Source organism: Toxorhynchites rutilus, chromosome 3 (assembly GCF_029784135.1).
Source record: "Toxorhynchites rutilus septentrionalis strain SRP chromosome 3, ASM2978413v1, whole genome shotgun sequence".
Lineage (NCBI taxonomy): Eukaryota > Metazoa > Arthropoda > Insecta > Diptera > Culicidae > Toxorhynchites > Toxorhynchites rutilus.
The window spans coordinates 1,672,477-1,693,605 of NC_073746.1; the positions used below are offsets into that span (position 1 = coordinate 1,672,477).

At 40.2% G+C, this 21,129-nt stretch overlaps 1 protein-coding gene across 4 annotated transcripts in view; it reads left to right on the forward strand.

Annotated features, from left to right (window-relative positions):
• The window catches only part of LOC129777015 (uncharacterized), a 140,526-nt gene that overhangs the window by 63,036 nt on the left and 56,361 nt on the right, over nucleotides 1-21,129 (forward strand). For 3 of the 4 annotated variants that reach the window (XM_055783047.1, XM_055783048.1, XM_055783045.1), the window contains one exon: nucleotides 16,089-16,119. The exons of the other annotated variant lie outside the window; for it this stretch is intronic. The gene's annotated coding sequence lies outside the window, so the exon portion shown is untranslated. The remainder of the gene's footprint in view (nucleotides 1-16,088; nucleotides 16,120-21,129) is intronic. 4 annotated transcript variants of the gene reach the window in all.

The window sequence follows — 21,129 nt, forward strand, 5'->3', positions numbered from 1 at the left end:
CGTATTCTAGAGCTTGCCACTCAGAATGCATTCAAGGCGTGTTATTTGGCATAGAAATCTCAACTAAGTACTAATAAAAATGACGCAAGTAATACTACGTTGAGACGGCGAAGTTCCTCTAGGAACGTTAGTGCCATTGGAGAAGAAGAAGAAGAATGTATACGTGTGAGTATCATCACTCCTTGCAATCTTCGTACGCACAAACACATTACAACGAGAGAGTACGCATATCATTTTGAACTTCTGGTACAATATGCGTTGAAGTGCTCCTCTAATTTACTCCAAATTTTGATCGGTCCGCTAAAAAACGGCTGAACGTATCAATATGAAATCAAGATTTTAAATATTCTTGTCCACAACATCTTCACACCAAGATAACAATATGTTCTTGAAATATTCCAAAAGCTGAAGGTTTGAGCTCTAAAATGATGTATATACCATTATCTAAATAAAATTTATCGAAAGCTGGTTTTCTACCCAAACGTAGTGAAAAATTATAGGAGGTTGTATCCAAGACACGACCCCTTTGTTGACGTAGAACTACGCTGTCATTTTGTTCAAGTCTCTTGTTAAGAACTTCGGATATTATTTTTACACTTATCTCCGCTTTGTCCTCTTCTCAACAAAAGCCCTTTCTAATAATATTTCCGGTCTCGATTAGCTTAGCTGTCATCCTTTGTGGAGATAGTTTTGCTACTGTCATGCGAAACCAAATCGCACACAAAATTCCTGAACAATTATTTTCTTGGTGAGCCGATGATGGCCTAGTCTGGCCCTACACAATTGTTTAGTTCAGAACTATAATGTAATGGCTTCAGATTGAGATTGATAGATACATCAGCGAGTAAGTAATTTGCGTCCACAGCTCAACCCGAAACGAAGACGTGTGATGACGCAAAACAAGGAAGAACAAGCGATGTTCATTGCTTCGTATTTAGAACGATACTGGAAGTTTGCCTATCTCTCTCTTCTTTGATTTAAAGAGGCTTTGCAGTTCATTCGCCTCTAAAGTTTGCTTCCGCGAGATCCAATATTTATGCTCCAGGCAAATATTCCCCTTCGTTCTTCTTCTTCTTCTTTTCTTTGATCACGGTGATTTTAACCCTTTGCGGTCGTTTGTCTGCTCTCAGCCACCACAGCAAGGAATCATACTAAATATTTTATTCAACGATGTAATAGTTTAAAGTTTTTCTAAATGAATTTTAAGGTCTAGAGAACTATTTCACGAATGTATACGGAGTTTCTATGAATAAAAGGTACTCAGTACTCGGTATAAACAAAATATTGTTATATTCCGACCGCAAAGGGTTAAATCATTTCCCTTCGTTGATTGCCGATAAGTTGCTCGTTATTGACGGCATGGGAAAGGAGAAATGCTTCTGTTTTCATAAATTTAAATCGTTTACACATTAGGGAAATATAATATATAGCATAAAAAACCAATCTCAGGGAATTTCCGATTCGTTTGGTGTATAAATCGTCAAATTTTTTTTGATTAACGATTATCAATCGCATATTTTGGGGGGATTTATCGTATCGTCAATCGAGAGCTGAAAAATATTCGATTATTTATCATGTTGAGCTCCGCGTCGGTCCCTCGAAAGTAACACTGAGCTCTTCATTAGGAGAGTGTTGTTCACTGGGACTGGCAGAATAAAAAAAAAATAAAGAATATATAGTTGGTTTCCGAATGTTTTACAAATTGCGACTAGTCGATTTCCTGACTATATTGTTTTCAACAATATAGATTTTTGGGAGTAGAGATCGATACTGATTGTGTGCAAACCAGAACCCTGGTAACCCTGTCAAAACAAACACATATTGAGCGTAGGCAGCATAAAGCTATGCTCACGCACAATCGCAGCTGTTGTTTATCTTTGGGAGTCAATATTGATGCCAACATGTTTTGTGCAGAAACAACGTTCAATTACGTACAGTGAAACTCCGATTATCCGCGGGCGGATGATCCCCGGTGCGGTTTATCCACGAAAGCGAGTTCTATAGTAATTCTATGGACTTTCCCGGAATTTATCAATGAGTGGTAGGCTTTTGGTCTTTTATTTTGGTCATGATTTTCACATTATCCCACTACTGGTGTACCCTACCTAATAGATGGATAGTTTAATGATTTCTGTATTGATAAAACATGGTTATCCTGCTGAATTATCTTTTTGTTTTGCGTTTGCATCTCATTTTTAGTCATTAATTCTTACATTGCACCTAGCCAGACTATTTCGCGTGTAATCGGGGTTCTACTGTAATTTTTCCGGTTACCCGAACGCCCATCCTAAGATACTGTTTGACGTCCCAGACAAAAATAGATTTCGGATCATTCCTTTAGCGATCTTTAGTTCTCCGGCGTTTACAGATCCTAGGGATATTTATGTTCTTGCAGTTTAAACAGATTTAATGTGCTAATTGATGTGACTTTTCACGAAATAAGTTTTTATTGTATCACTGATTAGTAGCTGAGAAATAAAAGGAGAAACAGATATCACTATATCTGGTTTTGGAATCTACGAGTTTTTTACGCGGATTTCAGAATTTACGCGGTTTTTTACACGGAACGTGTTCCCCGCGTAAAAAGCGATTGCACTAGTAAAAAATTACTATGTCGAAGCCCTCGACCGCACCTGAGTAGGATTCACCAGGACCTGGCGGTTAGTATGCCAAAGTACCAGCAGTGGGCTAAAGGAGGATACAATAATTATTTAAATGCTTTTATTTTAATTTTTTTCTGAAGCAAATGCAAGATGAAGCACATTTTTGGTAAATTTGTTATACAAATTGATTTTTTTCCTTTAAGTAAAACTTTTTTTTTCAGTATTCCACAAGCGAAACTTAAAAAAAAAATAGAAAAAACAAGTTATCAGTATTTTAACTTCAATTTGAGCCCAATAAATGAGAGAAATTTCAAAAAGGTGAGGTGGGCTCTTCAGCTAAATTAACAAAGTTTCACAATTTTCAACTTTCTTATACCAAATAAAATATTCGCCTATTTCTAAAAGGGATTTAATTTTCATGGGTCGCCACCTGCGTCACCACTCTCTATTGCGTCTCAAGCAAACAATTCGGTATTCCAGAACATATTTCATTGTTAGAAACTACTATTGGACACCCTAAACAAAAGTATTCCGTCGGTTTGAAAAATCCTTAGAAATCCGCGGGTTAAAAATAAAAGTGATCAGATATACATGAAAAATATGGTATCCCTGTCTATCAAATATTTAGATTCTGTAGTGCCTCGTATTCAGCAACCCCTTGGAACCTCGGAGTGATTCGAATTGATTTGTATTCATCCCCAGTAGGGTTTCGTAACTGAAATTGGCGGTGAAAAATGTTTGTGTCGCCAATAGAAAAACCGCTCTCCATGCAAGGAAAAACCGGGGGCTATTCGCGATGCAGTGAACCATGGAAGCCATGCTATAGAAGCTATTCGCGCGAATCACACACTGGCCATTTCAAAAACAAGTGTACATTAATGGTAACAATGTGAGGTGTAATTATTATTATTTGAAATTTTTGCCTCCGCCGCGTTTATTAACTAATTCCACCATTCCAACGGGCGTCGATTGTAGCGCTTTCTGAGAGAGATAGAGAGTTCATCAGCATCTTCCAGTGGAGCTTGATAAGACGCATGTATGTGAGGGAGGAAAGCGAAGCGCTCCCTTCGTCCCTACAAGCCGGGTGTTGTTCGATGTGGTTCGATTCGATTCCCTTCCGTCGTCCCTCAGTACCTAATAGTGGCGGCGGTAGTGAGCGGAGGACGATTAAGGTGCTCGAGAAATTGGAGACACGCACAGATAAAGCAAAGTGGTGGTCAGCACGGCGTTATTTTTCTTTTCTTTTGTGGTGCACAACTTTTCCGCAATCTCTTTTTTCGCGTCGGCTCCGTTCGAATCGATGGAAGCTTTGTGCGTGCAAACGGTGGGGGTGGGGACGGAGGGACAAACGCTGCATGTAAAGTGAGCTTTTTACGGTGTTTCTGTAATCTGCGGTCCACACACAGCATTGTGATTTGTGAGCTGGGGAGGGGAGGAGCGGTCGAACTGGGGATCGGTGATGTGGATGAGTTAAAAGCCGTTTTTGCTGCAATGGCTTTATCTAGGATTTTGCGAAATAATGTATTCAAATTGTAAAGGGATGTCTTCGAAAGCATTTGCGTGCAGAGCGCTTGATTAATGGATGGGTAGTACTTAATCCTTCTGGTTTTATAATCTGCACTTTGCAAGCTAATGTGTTGCCTCATGTGAGTTGTTACAATGTTTTTGTTCAATTGTGCTGGACAGCACTGGCATCCATCTTCGGGATGTAATTCCGGATCCTCGTGGTCAGCTGCTTGTTGTCCGTTGCCCGCCAATTCTTCTTGTACACTAGGGCACTGAGGGAACCGACAAAATCCTCGATCGGACGGCACTGGGGTAAGTTTGTCGGGTTCCGTTCCTTGGGAACGTACGGTATCTGTTTTTGCTCGAGGTATGCCAACCTCGCCTTGTCCGGCCAGAAGACGCACTTCCCATCGGTATGATACTCCTCTAGAAACGGAACCAGAATCTTCTCCAGGCATTCCTCCTGGTACACCTTTGCTTGTTAAATATACAGCATAACTTTCAATATACAGCATAACTTTCTTCTTCTTATGCTTGTATTTGCACTTCACCCCGGGGGGTGTGGGCGCCTTGTCGCTGCTCTCATTCCTACCGTCCCCCTAAGAAAACCAATTTTCATTTAAACGTCCTTCAGGATTTCCCCTATTTGTTGTACTACATATTATTGAGTATCTAATAATCTACTACTAAAAAATGTGTAACTGTTGATTGTATAACTTTTTTGCGTTTTTTCTTTAATTTTAGAAATGATAAAAAAATGCTTTTTATTTCATGGTAAAAAGGAACACCCGTGGGATTAAACGGACCATGACGGGGTAAGACGAAGTGATACTTTTTTCAAGCACTATAGTCTAGTAAAAATAACAGGAACAGTGTTGTTTAAGGTACTAAATGTTTAGGGTTGTTCATAAACTACACACAAACTTCTGGATAGGCCATCAATATTCCACGTGCAGAGTTTTGCAAATATTCGTGAAAAATTTACCAAATTATCGGAATCTATAAGGACGATTTTTCGACGACTTCATTATGTACTTTCGGGGCATTTGTGTGACGAGCAAAAAGATGGTATTTTATTTGAAATGAAAATCATTCAATATCATGACGTATGGCGATTTTACACCGTCGAAAGTGGACCGTCTTCCCCCCAGAGCACCTTTTGTATTATTTTGCACTTTTCACGCATTTCATATTACATTTTACATACTTTTAACGCAGGAAGAACCGGAACAATCTACTGAAGGATTAGGACACTGACAATTAACTGAATACACGGTTTTTGTTGGAAAAATCCTTATTTTGGTTGCCTTGACGACAAAAATAGGTTAATCATGCCTCTTGCGTAACATATTTGCCAAAAAACTGAGGATTTCTTATAAAACTAGAAGTGGACCGTTTTTCCCCGCCGGGCGGTCTTACCCCGTCTTCACCTATAGTACCGGTCATTGCCGGGAATGAGGGACTTTGACAGCGGAAAATAACTCTCGCCGTCCAGCTCGAACGACATCCCGCGATAATTATTCGTCATTCACCGGCACTGAGATTTCACAGTCGCTATCTGCTCTTCCGTGTACTCTGGGAACCTAGTCTTCTTCCGACAGACGATGCCCTCCTGCTTAAGGGTTCTGTGAATGTAGAAATGGGAGCAGCGAAATTTCTGGCCGGCTTCACGCAAACTCGTACCGTCCTTGTTGTCGAATAGCTTTTTTCTTTTTCACCACGATCTCCGTCGGACGGCCACTACCGGTCTTCCACTTGACGTTTCGGGATGCCAGGCATGCCGGAACATTTTCGTCCCGAAAGTGGTCTACTGTAAACTTTTTCCCTTGACTTTCACGCGTTTCGAAGAACCGTACAACGCGCTCGTAGATAGCGTGCTTGTTGTTTCGACGCCATCTTTGATCGAACTGACAGCACCCGAGCGAAAAGAAACGAGCAACTCGTTTCTCGGTGAGAAAAAAAATTACTCTCTGTACTTTTTTACAGAAAGGTATTGAATTCATTCGCATTTTTATTGAACACCCGTTATATTATTATTATAGATTTATGGCACTTCTCAGCATTGAGCTGGAATATTCACCTACCCCCGGGCTTCTTGAATGCCAAAGGGGGATTAGGCTCTGTGGTATCTTTTTTTTTTTTTCTTTTTTTTTCTTTATAATAGTGTCAACACAATCATCGTGTTCTAATTGTGGTGATTCAAGAACCGTCGCACTACGTTACATGTTCCAAGAATCACCGCTTTCTGCATAACTGCGTGAGAGAGTGGGGAACTAAACCAGTAGCAGAGATCACTACTGGTATAATACGGATGCCTTTCAAATGCCACATTTGTTTTAGTTCTTCTGCCAAGTCGTGATACTTGGTTATCTAGGCAGCAAACGTAGATTGTAGATTGTGGTCTAACGGTATTGCAATGTCTATTATCAGTACTTCTTTCTTATTTTTATCCTAGACCACAATATCAGGGCGATTAGCTGGTATTCGGACATCCGTAATGATCTCGCGATCCCAGTACAACTTGTAGCAGCTATTTTCCAAAACCGAATCCGGAATATACTTGTAGTAGGGTACCAACTGATTTACCAAGTTGCGTTTTGATGCTAGCTGTTGATGAACAGTCTTGGCAACCGAGTTGTGACGATTGAGATAAGCTGATTCGGCTAGCGCTCCACAGCCGGCTATGACGTGTTCAATCGTCTCTTCTACTTTATTGCACTTTCTGCAACAGTCGACAACGTTTTCGTGCAAGATGCACTTCCGGTAGTTTTTGGTCGCTATTATCCGGTCCTGGATGGCTATCATAAACCCTTCTGTCTCAGGAAAGAGTTCACCTCGCACCAGCCACGTGTTCGATAATGTTTTGTTGATTTGCGCTTGCTTTAAACGATGGGGATGCGTCCCATGAAGTTCTTTTTGCTTCCACGACGTTATTTTTTCTTCAGTAGTCTGCAAATTGCAGCTTAGCTCGTACTGCTCCTTCGCCAGATGCAGGGCACTGAATCCGTGGTCCGCCTCACAAACAGCGCGATAGATATCGTGACGGGTCTGACTTTCTTCGAAGTATCTCCGCAACTGCTGGATCTGGGAAACGCAAAGCGCTTTGATGTCAATGACACCTCTTCCACTTTCGACACGTGGCAAGGTGAATCTTTCTATGGACGACTTTGGATGGTGCATGCAGTGCTTAGTGAACGTTACTCTCATCGTTCTTTCAATGACTTCTAAATCGGTTTTTGTCCACTTCAGCACTCCGAATCTGTACGTGAGTAAGGGAACGGCAAACTTGTTGACGGCTTTGATCTTTTTGCCGCCGCAGAGGTTTGTTTTTAAAAACCTGGTTGATTCTTATCAAGAATTGTTCCTGGAGTTCCTTCTTGATTTTTGTATGACAAATCCCTTTCAATTGCGGAAAGCCCAGGTATTTATAGGATTCGCCCTCCACCAAATCTTGATTCACCTCACTCTCGTTTATGCGGAATTCTCCAGTCTGCACCAATCGTCCACGATGGAGCTGTACTGATTTACACTTCTCTATTCCGAGTTCCATCCGCACATCGGGACTTAAGTCGCTAACGCATGTTAGTAGGGTATGTAGCGCTTCTGTTGATTCCGCAAACAGTTTCATGTCGTGCATATAGAAGGTATGGTTTATTGTCATTGTTCTGTTGATAGGGTAGACATGGCTGCTTCGGTTGAGTGCTCTGCTCAAGGGGTTCATCGCAAGGCAAAACCACAAAGGACTACAGGGAAACTTCGATATAACGTCACTCGATATAACGTACATTTTGCCTCGATATAACGTACACACTATCAAAGTCCAAAAAATTTTTTTTTGATATTTTTTTTCTGAAAGAAAAATAAACTATCTCTATTTTGATACTAAAGCTTGTGTTGTAACTTTAATCAATCCCGAAATACAACTGTTTTGTGATTCCGGATTCTAAACGAATCAAACTTCAATCAACAGAACGAAAGGAAACATAATGAGAAAGGTTGGCTTCGTCTTCTAATTGAGTCCTTACTCAAACAGCAACACAATAAAGGAATATAAACTACGTTTCAGAGTTCTTTATTATGCTTCGATATAACGTACAATTCGATACAACGTACAATTTTGTAAAATGTACGTTACATCGAAGTTACCCTGTAAATGTGTGCGAATATCGAGAGTTCTGGATCTCAACATAGTTGTTCCGTCGGTGATACTAAGCGAAGTGCTCCATTTTTCCAATTGCGTGTTCCATAAACCTGATGACGTCATCATGTATCTTGTACATTTTTAGTACCTTTATGAGGTACGTGTGCGGTACTGAGTCGTATGCTTTCTTATAATCAATGTACGTCATACTCAGGTTTCTTTTGTTTCGGCTAGCTTGTCCGACGAAGACTGCATCGATAATCATTTGATTACTGCAGCCTCGTGTGTTTTGTTTACAGCCTTTCTGTTCTTCTGTTATAATTTCGTTAACATCGCAATGGTTTTGAATTTTCTTATTAATCACCGACGTAAGTAGCTTGTACAGGCTCGTTAGACATGTGATTGGCCTGTACTTCGCCGAATTCGCTGTGTCTCGATCCTTTGACATCAGATGAGTAACTCCCCTGGTCACGAACTCCGGTGTTGGTTGGGGATTTTCTAATACCTTATTGAAGCACTCTGCCATTCGCCCATGAGTTGAAGAAAACTTTTTGTACCAGAAATTGTGCACGAAATCTGGTCCTGGCGCAGCCTAATTCCTGGAATATCGAATGGCTTCGTTGATATCATGGGCGGATACCACAACGGCAGGCATTGCTTCAAGTCCGTTTTCATATTCCTCTTCTTCTGCCAGCCACATCCTGTTACTTCGGTGTTGAATAGAGTTCTCCCATAAGCCTGACCAAAACTGGGTAACTTCGTCAATCTCAGGAAGACCACCATCGCAATTGTTTCGTTTCTGTTTGATGCGGCTGTAGAACTCCCTCTCGTTGATACTGAACATACGATTATCCGCATGCCTTTTCGTACTTTCCGTATAACGTCTTAACATTTTTGATAGAGCACTCAACCGTTGTACATGAGTGTCGAAGATCTCAATGATGCGGTTTCCATTAAGATCAGAGAGCTCTGCCGGCTTAACAATTTTAGCAACTCCACGAATCAGCGATCAGCACGAATCGCGATCGACTTCCCCTCTTGTACTGCGTTAGTCGACCGATTTTTACTCGGAGCGTTTCGATACGACCTTCCAGGCGTCTCATCCAAGCAGGTTTTGGTTTTTTGGAGAGTACGCGGTTCTGTCTATGGTCTTGGTGAAAGGTGCGCATTCCTAACGTCCGTACAAAAGCGACAGCTCCACAATAAACGATAAATTGCAGCTCCTCTAGGTTCTCTACCACTTCCAGGTACACAGGTAGAACTTCCTGGTCGAGTACATGGACGGCATTCGTCAGTCGGTGGGAATACTGCAACTTCGGAGTCCTGTGTCGGGTTAAGGGGTCCGTTCCGTAAAACTGGGTCACTGCTGCATCCATGTCGAAAGCCAATTCGTTCTTTAGTTGACCTCGTTGTTGATCCTCTACCGGCTCTTGATCTCTAGGCTCATCCACTGGATCCGGTGGTGGTGCACTGGATTCGCGTCTTTCACTAGCAAACGATGCACTCAGCCTAACAGAGCTCCTTCTCGACATATCGCTCGATCTTCCACTCTCTCTACGTAGTTCTCGTTGCACTTCCAACTTGATGGCCTCTATTTCAGCCGGGGACAGCATGTTGTGTGGTAAAATCGCTCGTCTCCGTGCGTAGAGCTTATTCCGATCTAGTTGGCCGGCAAATCGTGGGAACTGCTCGTTGAACATTTCCAGCATTCTTGGTCTGCCGGACATGCCGTCTGAAGGACGGTATCTCAGCCGTTCCTAACCTGGAATACAGACGCTGTTGTTGGCCGCTCCTAACATGGAGAACAGACGCTACACTAGTTCCCCTTCCCTGTTTGCATACGACCCAAGGTCCCACCGGGGTTGGTTACCCGATCTTTCCAAGGGTTGCTCGCAACTCAGCTAGTACTTCGTGACGGTAGGGATCGGGCAGAGGCTGATGGGAGCTACGAGACACGTGTACCAGGCTTTACTAACCTAATTATCAATATTATTATTATTATTGTTATTATTGTTTAGTTGAAACTGAAAAATATGCTGTTAGATCATGTAAACAAAGCTTGACCTACATTTAACAATTTACCCGCAAGATGGACCCCGCAAGACACCCAGCCGATCGCGTTGAGCAACGAACGTGTGAAAGATATATCTTATTATGAGGCATAAAATCCAGTTGAAGCTGAAAATTTTTGCATTGTAAGCACTTAACTAGTTGTATCCGATCTATGACTTTCGCCTTTAAATCTTCTATTACTTAGAGAAAACTTACAGAAATGTTGTAGAAAATTACATCGGAAACTGTTTCTAAGGGGAATAAAGTTTCAACTTATATGCACGTTTCAGCTGTCAAACTTGAAAAGAAGGATATTAAAACTGCAATTTATCAGTTCCGCATTTATTTATTCACATTAAGTCGTCCGCCAGCACTTCGAGGGCTATATTGGAGTTTCGCATTTAAATTCTTGCACGTTTCCGAGAGTTTCAAGAAGGGCTTAAAATCGGTAGGAGTGTTTAATACATATTCCGATAGATAGAGTACCGGTAAGTTTCTTCGTTTTTTTCAAAAATTAATGCCTTATTCTGCAAAAATGGTTACAAATTTAATATTCAAAGTATTACCCATCGCTAGTCACTACTTTTTCTCATCTTTCTGGCAATACACGGATCCCTTTGCGGAAATAATCGGCCGGTTTGTCGGCTAACCACGAATCGATCTAATTTTTGACTTCATTAAAATTGGAGTAGTGCTGGTCAACCAGGCCATGTTGTATCGATTGAAAAAGGTAGTTATGACGGAGCAATGCCTGGGGAATACGGCGCGTGGGATAGGACCCCCCATTTCAGTGTTTTCAAGTATGTTTTGATCGGTTTCGCGACATGCGGCCGAGCATTGTCGTGCTGCAAAATAACTCTATCGTGTCTTTGCTCGTATTGTGGTCGTTTTTCCTGCAATGCACGGCTCAAACGCATCAATTGTCGTCGGTAGAGGTCCCCCGTAATGGTTTCATCCGGTTTTAGCAGCTCATAGTACACCACACCCAGCTGGTCCCACCAAATAGATAGTATAACCTTTTGGACGGGAATTTTCCGCGCGGCCGTCGATGTTAATGCATAGCCGGGGTATCCATACGTTGCCCGACGTTTAGGATTGTCGGAATGGAACCACTTTTCATCGCCAGCAACGATTCGATGCAAAAAAAATCCTTTCTTTTATGCCATTGGAGCAGTTGTTGTTCGCAAGTGAAAAAACGGCGTTCGTCGTCTCATGGCTTCAATTCATACGGCACCCAATATCCTATCTTTCGAATCAATCCCATTGCTTTTAAACGATCGGATATGGTTTGCTCCGAGTACTCCGAGTGTATCTGCAAGTTATTGTTGCGTTTGTGACGTATCTTGATCGAGTAAAGCCTCCAATTCTACATCTTCAAACTTTTTTGGCGGCCCGAATGTTCTTCGTCTTCCAAGTCAAAATAACCACTTCCAAACCGTGCAAACCACGTCTGACACGTTCGCCCAGTTGGAGCATGGTCACCATAAACTTCCACCAAATTCGATGACTTTCCGCAGCAGTAAGCAGTAACACTCCCCGAAAAAAACAATCTCGATGGTACGAAACTCGACATATTCGAAGTGGCAAAAAACTATGTTGTGCACGCTTCAAATTTTTGACATATACTGAAAAAGACGCACAATGACAGTAGCTTTCCAACGAATGTCTGGAAATTTGATTCACTGGAATGATAATCAAGTGACGCCATCTGTAGCAAAACCGAAGAAACATACCGGTACACCTAATATATAAAAATGGATGTCTGTTTGTCTTTCTGATTCTTATGGACTCGGAAATTACTGAACCGATCGACATGAAAATTGGTATGTAGGGTTTTTTGGGACTGGGGAAGGTTCTTATGATAATAATAACAATAATTCGTTTAATAGTTCGAGACCCCTCCAACTTCTCTAAGGGGGGGCTGCCATAGAAATGAAACACGAATTTCTGCATAACTCGAAAACTAATGAACCAAATGGAGCCAAATTCTCAAAATATCCATTCATTTATTGTGAATTGATTCAGCCACTTCAAATAAATTATCACTCAACATTTTTTCAGAAGGGCCACAAACACGTGTCCGTAAGTTTGTCGCCAAATTCTAGAATTAACAAGCAGTACAAAAAAATTGGTAGCACTGATAAGGCCCGATGAATGAATGCTTTCACTGAGTAAGCGTTTCGTGAAGCAACAAAACGCCAATTTGCGCAGATTTCCAAATAAATTATTAGAATGAATAGGTTGATTGCTCGTTGTCTGAAGCGACAATGCAACACTGAACTTATTGAATATGCAAGTCGTTTTTCAGTATCTCTTCGCAAAATAACATTTCCAACGCCTCCAAAAACAATGTCCAAAAACAAGGCGACCGAAAATCCGAATCGAATGGGGTGTAGTGGGGCGGGGTCGACAGCGCGGAAAAAAAAATTCCGAAGAAGGAAGCTTTCACTGCTGAAAAATACTTTCTTCACATCCGACTTGAATGCGCTGCACTTCGACGCCACTTTTAAATCGGAAACAATGCCCGAATTCACAATAATAATGAGTTATTCACGATATATCAATCATTCTGCAAGCGTCAAGATGAAATCAATAGAGAATATCTGAGAGAGCCTATATAATTTAAAACATCATTTCCATTACATCAATAAATCCGAATACGCTCATAACTCCATAGAAACACCTTTCCGGCAAAAAATTATACAAATCAGTTCGGTTTCGATTACTTAAGATATTATTTTCGAATGCATCGAAATTTTCAAAATACTTATTTAGTCGAAAGTTTTGTAGGCCCTAAAAAGGACCAATTGGTTTGCGTGATTTTACGAGTGTCAAAAATACAGAAGCACTCTCAGCCTTGAAAAAGGCCAATTTGTAAACTAAACTAAACTATCGGCATTGGGAAAGACCATTTGGAAAACCTCGCTTCCAACTTGTCGCTAGCTGGTGCCTGAGGAATCGTGAATGCTGTGAAATTGCGAATAGCTTATACATAATAAATTGGAAACGAGTGGAGCTTAAATTACAATATAATAGAAACCATAGAACGAACGCTGCATTTGCTATTTGTTTTCCATCAAAACTAGCCCTGTTTTCTGATTCGGCACCATTACTGAAAGACGTAGTCCTACGTAAAAAATAAACCATGTTTTTATTAGGTTTTCGTTGCAGTTACACATACAACATAGTTCAAGATAAAGTGACACCAGATGGGCCAATCAGAAGAGCAAGCCCGGCTACATGCGGTCCACGGCCCGCCTGTTGAGTAAAGCTGATTTAGATGAATCCCAGTATTTAGATGATTTTTTTGGGGAGGAGGAGGAGTTAATGCCAATGGACAAATCGGAATACCAGATTTTTCCCCCCCCGGTTTTATGGAATATTGCCTGATATTCATCAATCGTTTAATAGTTTACTTCAAAAAGTCACAGGAGGGTTGTGTACGAGACACGACCGCATAGTTGACGTAGGATTCCGTTAGGCTGTCTGTTGATTTTGGATATGTTTGAAGAATTTCATCGTTAAACTCTTTGATAATGTTTTGGTGGCCGTTAGGTTTGGTTGTTAGATATTGTTTGTTCACTCCACCAGTGTTTACCGCGTGATGATGATGAAAGATGGTATACAGTCGTTGGATGGTGCGTATCAGATAAAAGATACCGAAGTAGTGATGAAAACCACCCTTTGTGACCCTAGACGAGACGCCTCCTATGTTATGTATGGATGAAATAAAGAAAAAAAACTCACCAATGCACAATGGTCCAGGAGATACATTTCAGTGGAAATTAGCATTTAGAGCTCGACAGTTATTCTCTAGAGAAAAACTGTCTTCGACAAAGTTGTTACATACGATAGAGCGCTCGTTTTTATGTTATCAAAAACAGGGTGACCAAAATTTTCGATCGATTTAGCGCTTTGACCATAGGAATTTTTGCATTCATTTTAATATTTCAAATTCTACATCAAAACTCATAAATTCCAACATTTTGCGATGCAGAGCTAGTCAATATCTTAATTCTACTTAAAGTTATTGATGTCTTTTACCCAAAAACTCATATGATTTTAATTTTAATTTACTCAAACACAAAAAATAACATAGTGTTGAAAATTACACATCATGTATATGCTCTTTCTAAAGCCGTCAATAAACTTTGTTTATGTTTGCCCCAGGAAAAAATACAAACAATTGAAGAGAGCGTATTTTTTGGGAAGAAATATCAATAACTTTGAGTGAAGTTGAGATATTGACAAGTTCTGCATCCCTAAATGTTTGTATTAGTAAGCTTTAAAAGTCTTCCGAAGACAGTTTGTATGTAGAACTTGAAATCTAAAAGTTAGAACAAAAAACAGTTTTTTTTCATCGTGACCCTAAAAAAATCGAAAAGCGCTGTATCGGTTATTTCAAGAGATAGAAAAAAACTTTGTTCTACAAAGATGTTTCAAATAATTGGGACTACAATATTGTCGAACTATGTTTACCTCTATCTATAAAGATAAGAAAGTTAGATTTTTTGTTTCATCGACAATTTTGGTCGAAGACTTTTTTTTTGTCTAGAGAATAACTTTCGAGCTCTAAATGTTAATTTCCACTCAAACCATTGTGCAATGTAATGTAAGATAATTACCAATACCGTACACAATTATCAAATTTTCTCATCAGTAAAAGCATGTTACTTTAATATAGAGAAAACATATTTGAAATGAGGAAGGCAATTTTCTTTTACAACTTTTACTTTCTGAGTGTTTATTCAACCCAATGCGAATTTTAATTGGACTAACTGAACCTAATACTATATGTAGAGCATATGGGAAATCACTTTTTGTAATATTTCTCCACTTTTTCAAATTTTTTCGCCGTATAAACTTTACTTGGATGAAAATAAACACAACAAAACAGACAACTTAAACCAAACGACCCGTTCTCGAGCGGGAACACGATCTGGTTTTTATTTATGAAAATAGAAATAAATTGTTTCATAGATCAAGTCATTTCTAACACAACTGCTACCATATACAATTTTACTCTTACACTTGTGCTAAATTAGGATAAGGGTTGACATTTTTCAATTGTTCGATAGTTAGTTTCATTACATATATTATTTTCTTCAATATAAAAAATTGTTATGGAGTGCCGAAATCGACTAACACGAAAAATTCATCAATCCATCATGAAATGACTGAGCAATAAGCGTTTGAAATTGGACAATTTTCACGAAGTGCTCGATTTTCGATTTTCAATTTGTACCCCAATATGTTCCCGAAAGACCTAATCTTAAAAAACATCATTTTGTTTACCCTGTGCATATTTTTTCCAATCGATTGATGTAGACATTTCTGTGATCTATCGAGAATCTGGTTATAAAAGTTTGAGATTCCTTATTTTTTTCCGTTAATTGTTCGATTGTTCTGCACTCATTTTATGCTCCGTATCTTTCTTCTAAACGTAGTTCCAAATTAGAACAAGCTTTAAAAATGTAAAATATGTTCATTTGCTCGCGAGGCATTAACCTAACTTCTGACAATTACCAATGTTCTTATGTATATCTATCTCGCACACGAAATAGTATAATCTGTGGTACTTACTTCAATATCACTGTCGAGATTTAACAAAATATTTATGTTGCGTGAAAAATTGTGCCTTATCATAAGATTGATGGAACCGGGAAACAAGATGGATGATGAACTACTTTATAGTTAAGATAAGCAATGGAAGCCATTATTATATTGTATCAAATCCCGGAAATGGTCAATCGAATTAATGTGCAATTTTGTTCTGTTTGTTTTAGATCGAAAGTCCTGCTGCATTGAATTAACACGGTAAGTGAGCACATTTCCGTCTATTTTCTTAAAATTACATGCCATTGAAATGTATAAATCCGTCTTCTTGCGAGTGTTCCCGTTGAACCGATTAATAACACTCCACACATCAGAGACAATCCAGCATTTTTTCACTGAAAGCAATGCATAAAACGGGTACCGTAAAGCCCTCCTCCTTCATTAATACGTTTCAATTATGCTGCCAAAGCCATTCTTCTCCCGGACTCCCGGAGACTGGTGCGATGGTGGTGAAGTGGCCCATCGCTTAACGAGCCCTGGAAAGCGCTGGCAATAAACAAGTTCTCATTAGCCTGTGCCTCATGAGACTCATCTTCCTCGGTTCCCAACAATTGCTGCATTCCTTTATCTTCTACTCGCTGCTCCCTCCCTCTCTCCCTTGGCACTCCCGAGACATTCAAATGTTGCGGAATGAGTTCAACAAAATCTGCATCTGCAACGCGCGAACAACGGAGAGAGCACCGAGCAAACCTGCCCCAACAACGCGTTTATCCGGGGCCAGGATCTAATCCATCGTCTTGTCATGAAATAATCCCGTTCACAGAGCGAAATGATTATCTATTTATAAAAGCAGAAAAATGCATTTGCTGCTCTCTGTTGTATCCTCTGCCCAACCGATCGACCGATGGACCGGCCAACGGACCGACCACTGGAGCACAGAGCCCGGCGAAGGGATGATCTTCACCTGTGGTGTTCCCCTCGTTCAGAACAGAGCAGCAAGCCATGCTCTAATCTTTCGCACTCAATTCCCACCCGGGAACGTAAAGCAGGCCTTGTGCCTCTCACCGTCAACTCGCCTACTGCTGCAAAGTGCGTTTGGGGTCTTGTGGAGAGCCTCGTGTTAACGGCATAACTGGTTAATTTCAGAAGACGGTTAGAAGTCATTTTGTTTGCTTTTTACGCAGATTTTTGTCCCTCATTTAACAAGTCACTTGTCGACAAAAAAAAGTCATCCAATCTGGCGTTAGGCGCTAAAAGACCCCCAAGCTAACAAATTGTAGTACGCAAAATGAAGCATAAAACAACGACACGAGACTTTTGATGGTCCAAACGACCAAACGACAGCGGTCTTTCCCAATGTGTCTTTTTCTAATTAGGATTCCACCTCAAAAGCCTCGCTTGGAATCAAACTGGTGCGCATAAAGGTAATAAAAAGGCGAGCCCGCGCAATTCGCGCGAATGGAGAGATGGGGTCGTAGAAAATAAATACATAAAAATAAACAACAAATGTGGAATGCGAGGAACGTTTGTAACAGAATATGTGGTAGAGGGAGATGTACTTAATTTCCTCCCCATGTACCGTCAGATAGAGGTCCATCGGCGCGGATGGTTTGGATGGCGAGAATGGGAATGATTGCGTGAAGTGTGTATGTTTGTGGGCGCGCGCACCTCTCTATGCGGATATTAGCGGTTCGAAGCACATCCCTCTGTCCCGCGATGTGTCCTAAGGGCGATAAAGGTACCTCTTGGGAGCGAAGGAGGTATGTAAAAAGCGTGTTACAAGATCTGATTTGGGACCGCTCAGCATCATCCTCTTCATCATCATCATCATCTTTATAATGTTCAACTAGGATGAAGCGAAGCGGACGGAAGTGAGGGGGGGGGGGCAAAAGAACAACTTGCTGCTACGAATCCACAAAAGCGTTTTATTATATTCGACTGAAATGTATGAATTCCGCTGGACGACGTCGGACGATTGCGACCATAAAACAAAACATAAATGACAGCACTTACATCCGATCCAGGAAGCAACAAAGTTGGCTCAACTAGATGGCGATGGCTTGTGCCGCCTGATCTAAAGCCGTTTGGTGAAACTGTTTTCGTCGTACGCAAAATTGAACGTAAGCACCCGAGTTGACGATATTTATAATTTATTTAGGATAAAATAATTTCTTGAAAAATTATTCATTTGACTAGTAATTAGTACAAGAAATTTTCACAAAAAGTTTCAAAGTTAGTTTTTATACCCAAATTTATAAAGAATACTCTTCTTTGAATATTGAAAATCTTAACGTACACTTTTCATTTCACCAAACAGATGTTTTTCTCAAATACATTCACTGCTATATTTTTCCAATGAATGCGACGCATTGCACGCATTGGAATATATTCGCTTACTCAATATAATCTCGCTGAGTATTGGTACCTTTATTTTAGTGATCTTCTATTCTATGGATCCCATTTCTGAAGTGAGAATCATTAACGAAATACGCTCCCACAAGTTGCTACAATCCGTATTCTTATTTACTGGTTCTTGAAACGGTTTTTGTGTAACAATGAACCTTGCTATAAAAGCAATATTCATCTGTAAACCTGGAAGTCCATTTGACGCATAAGCTCACAATAATAGTGTGAATCTATTGCTCCATCAATTTGGAGACAATCCACAAACAAAATTCATTTGCATCCCGTAAAACAGAAGTTAACGCCTCCTTAGCCGATTCATGAGCTATAAATCACCCCATATCGACCCTTAGCCTCTGGTTTCATTTTAGTACCTTGGTGGTATACTCATGCCTTCTCCACAGCGATGGAACGACACAAAAAGCATTGAACCATTTCAGCCCAAAATTTCCTCACAACCTGTTGTTAATTTTTTCTCAGTTAATGGACGGTATTCCAAAACCATAACGTGCCCTCTACTTATAATCACGGGTCCTTAACAATAATTTTTTGTTTGTGTTCATGAGAAAGTAGAACACAGTTTTCATAGAAACTATAGTGATTCAAGTTCTTTTGAGGAACATATAATATTGAGGTCGCGACAAGCTGAGATGAATCTTTCTCGTAACTCGGATTGCATTCCTAGGGCGCTGAGTGATTCAGATTGTAGCCCTGAGAAAATGGATATTATTATCAACGATCTCAGTATGATACAGATCAAACAAATAATAATTAGCCTGAGCCTGTACCTCATGGGGATGATGTCCCGACCTACATCCCGTGTACCGTGGGGCTGTCGATACCTCAATTGGATAGTGCGTACTGACAAGGAGCGCAACAAAATTCAAGGTCGAGCTCTCCAAGGTCTCCAAGGCCTGTCTATCTTGGCTAACGAGCTTGCCAAAGCGTGATATATTGCGGTCAGTTCCACAACCTATACAAATCATGGGCTTTCAATCAAAATAAGGCACTGAAATTTTAATCAAATATGCCAGAACCAGTGAAGTCATCACTGTTTGCTCTATCAGTGAAAAACATTCTACCAGAAAATACATCGCGAAGTTTCGCTGAAAAGATCGGTGGGTTAATACAGAACGTAAATGGTCGACCCTGAGGCATTTTTGAAGGGAGTTTTGTGCGTGCCACCAAGCACGTCGCCCTTAGGTACACAATGCTATCTGTGAACATGCTAACTCGATATTTTTTAAATGTCAAACTTTGTGATTGACATTTATCAAAATTGTTCGAAAACTGTTCGAGATGTGGGGGAGTAGTCTGATACACGAAAAAGGGACACTACATCCTAGGAATTAATATACGAAACAATAAAATCAAGAATACTATTTTAGACGTTTTCATATCAGAGAAGAGCCACTCAAAACGGACACTAAAGAGGTTTATAAGATCATTCAAATATTCATAAATTTCGTAACGCACTCAGGAAGGGAGGAGGGGATAGCTTGTGGAAACTTGTTCAGAAATCCAAATAAATCCGAACATTTTTATGAAAATGAACATTTGTTACATGTTATGTAGGGATGAGGGAGTCTAAAATAGTAAAAAAATGCGTTACGTAATATTTGAAAGACCAAAATTAACAGATTTGAAAACAAATTTTAAAAGTAATGGTTTCCGTTCCAACCCTTTCCCGTACAATATCCGATATCACTCTTGGTGTACTTGCATAACATAGGGCGCTGGAACGCTCAACAGAGTAGTGAAATAACTTGATGTGTGACGTTTCAAATAATACGAGAAGGTAAACAATGTGTGGATTTTTATATGTATCGTATGATGTTTCGACGTGATCAGGATAACGTCATTCTACGATGTCGTGAGCTATACAAACAATTCATGGTCGACATATATGCAGTAGAGAGTAGAGAGCGAACGAACGTCAATCGACAGAATGAACAGAAACGACGTGAAGAAGAATACATTCACTTGCGAGACGCTATCATGAGCAAAACCAACGCAGCCTTTGCTATTGCCAGGCGAAACGCATGCTTTGTCATGACATTACAGCACGTGTATTTAAACAAAAAAATAAAGTCTTTAATGAGCTCCATTATCACATTACACGTATTCGGTCCCAGTCGTTGCTGGATGTATGAGATTGGATGGCAAAAACGAGAATTATCTCATACGCACATTTTTACATTCGTTAGTCGAAAAAAATACGCTCTGAGGAAATCGGTAGCGTTATTTCTTATGTTCTGAAATCCGATCGAGTCAGAATTACCCGAACGGATCGAAATATTGTATTCTGTAATCCGTTCGGCTCAAATCAAATTGGGTTGTGCAAATGGTGCAACCTTGCCACACAATTTGACATAGAAAAAAAATCGACCGCTTGTATACGAGACACGACCGCTTAGGACGTAGGACTACACAATCATTTTTTTTAAATTTGTTGGTTTATCAATTCGAATATTATTTGCGAATACGTCGAAATTACATAAATAACTCTTTAGTAAAACGTTCCGGGGACCCTGAAGGGTTTAATGGTTTGCGTGGCTTTGTAGAATCATTTCGAGAAGCGACGATTTTTTCTTGCCTTTGCGAGAACAATATACTAATTGGACATATGTCGTAATTTGTTTCTTTATATCAATGCACGAATTGCACAGAGTATTTAACGAGAGGCATCTTCCGTGCATCGCCATGCAACAAGCATCAAACAAGCGTCTAACAGATGCACACAGTTGCAGCAATAAACTTCAAGTGAATATTCGCTAGCGTTCACAGCTTAAGGAGAAACATAAAATACAAAACGAGCATACTAAGCGTCCTTTGTTGTTTCGGGCACAAAAAGATTCTGAGAATTTT